Below are 2371 nucleotides of genomic sequence, written 5' to 3' on the forward strand. Positions count from 1 at the left end.
TTTTTTTTAAATATACCGAAAAATTTTCATCTTGAATCGGAAACTTAAGACTATAATTTAAAATTTTTTTCTTCTAACATGTACTACTTATTAAAAAATAAGAAGTTAAAAACTATGTACATACATACATCGTATGTGATTAGACACGTATTACACAATTTATCAAATATATAAAAATTTCCTCTTAAAAAGTAGAATACTTAGAAGTAAAAAAATTAAAGTTTAAATTTTTTATCTTGAAACTTTTCATATTCTTTGTAAGGATATATCTTAACACATCCATCTCAACACATCTTTATAAGAAAGAAAAGAAATTCGAGGAATTTAAATCGGAAGATCCGAGAATCAAACGACTGATGTGCTTCATTCTATTCATCTTTCACCGAAATTCTGACTTAATTAGATACCGCCCACGAGTATTCAAGTAAACGTAGGATAGTCCTTCGTTTAATGCATGCGACGAACCGAAACTATGAAGTCATTTGCATTAACAAATTAATTTCTCCTACTACAAACAGATCAATTTGTCAACGGTGATTAAAGCTTACGACATACGTATTTTTTTTTCTGTCAGATTTTTCTGTCTATTTGCGTTTTAATAAATTACTAAAATTATATCACATAAAATACAGAATTTCTAAAAATTTATTAAAATATAAGGAATAAAAAATGCATTGTGCTATAGGCTTAAATAGTTTTTATTACTTTAGATTTAAACAGTTTTTTTATTTTGGAAAAAAATTCAAGTAAAAAACTAATTTCTTACGGCAAAAAAATTTTGATTCTTTAAACTAAAATCTGATGCTTTAATTAGCTTATGTAAAATGATATAAAAATCATAAAAATTATATAAAATTCATGTTAAACATAGAAAAAGATATAGAATTTATTTTATTTCTTAATTATTCATTGTTAAAATGTTTGCTATCTATATTATTTCGATATTATTAAATGTTTCTTTGTCTTTATAATTTCAAATCAAAACGGAAATATCCTTGCATTGTAAATGAACTGATATCCTTTATCGACAATTTAAGTGCATTATCGCTTATTATTATTTAAACGACAAGTATTTTATATTTTACTCCAATTTTAAAAGCTAACACTAAGCAACTAGTCCATACTATTATTAACACAGATAATACTTCATTAGCATAATTAGTTTACTTACTGTTTTATCGTGTAATATTGATTGTAATTGTACGTATTTTAAATTTTAATTATTGAGGTAACGCTCTAATATCATATCGATTTAGTTGGAGATAATTCGATAATTCATTGTTTCATTAATTTATATTTTACAATATGTACAATTATAATAAATATAAAAAACAGCGTCAATCATTTAGACATTGTACTACACTTTAACTTTTATAGTTATATTTTCACAGAAATCTTTTGGATAAATGCAAAAACTGAATTCTAAAATAATAAGTATTGTGTAACGCGTAAAAAAATAGTTAAATGCTCCAAAAAAATATATTCGAGTAAAAAACTTCCGAAAACTGCTTTTTACAAAATTCTTTATTCAAAGTGTTCTATTCAAATTTTTTTTTCGATTATATTCACCTCTAGACCAAGTGTATCGTTCGCTTAATTTACATGCTCTCTAAATTCTCTTTGTAACATTAAAAAGAGGCTGCAATTTGATGGCGCGCGAATTCCACTGTATTTCGAGTTGAGAGAGAGAGAGAGAGAGAGCGCTGGACCGAACGAGAGATGTGTGTGCACGTTCGTGCCTCTTTTTGTTTCATCTCCCGTACCACCATCTGGAGAGGGTCGGCCGTGGCGCATCGCGTCCGATACCAGGTAGAATCCCAAGGTCGGCGTGCGGCCCTTCGAATTCCACCGTGACAAGGACTCCGTGCAACCTTCGTACGTCAATGAAAGTGCGCGCTCGATGACGGACGACAGGACGGGTACGAAATAAATGCGCACCAGAGAGTGAGCACGCACGATGAAAATATCGGTTTCCTGATCGGTTGTCCCCGCGGAGAACAGATCGCAAAGGGTTTTCTCTCGTTTCGTTCCACTTCGCATTCGAAATAAAATGCATTCTCGCGGAAATTCGCTTGCGCGTTGTACAGTTATTCCCTTTTACTGTGTTTCTTATTGCGTTTTTACATCCGCGAATCGCAAAAGTATAATAAAAGCAAAACTCGCTACCACCACTTTCCAATATTCGTGACCACAATGTAGGAGGAAAATCTTCCATCGTGCTTATTGATCAATTATTCCTGTTGTCTTTTTCCATATTTAAAAATCGAATTAGTAACACTTTGCGTTCCTCGTTCGTAAAAAAATGTACGAAGTACGTTTAAATAAAACGGAATGAAAAGAGTACTTTTAACATAAAGAGGGGGGGGGGGGG

At 31.0% G+C, this 2371-nt stretch overlaps 1 protein-coding gene across 6 annotated transcripts in view; it reads right to left on the reverse strand.

Annotated features, from left to right (window-relative positions):
* Positions 1-2371, reverse strand: part of LOC108748736 (myb-like protein AA) — a 91597-nt gene that overhangs the window by 36970 nt on the left and 52256 nt on the right. The gene's annotated exons all lie outside the window — the stretch shown is intronic.

Source organism: Trachymyrmex septentrionalis, unplaced genomic scaffold (genome assembly GCF_001594115.1).
Source record: "Trachymyrmex septentrionalis isolate Tsep2-gDNA-1 unplaced genomic scaffold, Tsep1.0 scaffold24, whole genome shotgun sequence".
In the NCBI taxonomy this organism is placed as follows: Eukaryota; Metazoa; Arthropoda; class Insecta; order Hymenoptera; family Formicidae; genus Trachymyrmex; species Trachymyrmex septentrionalis.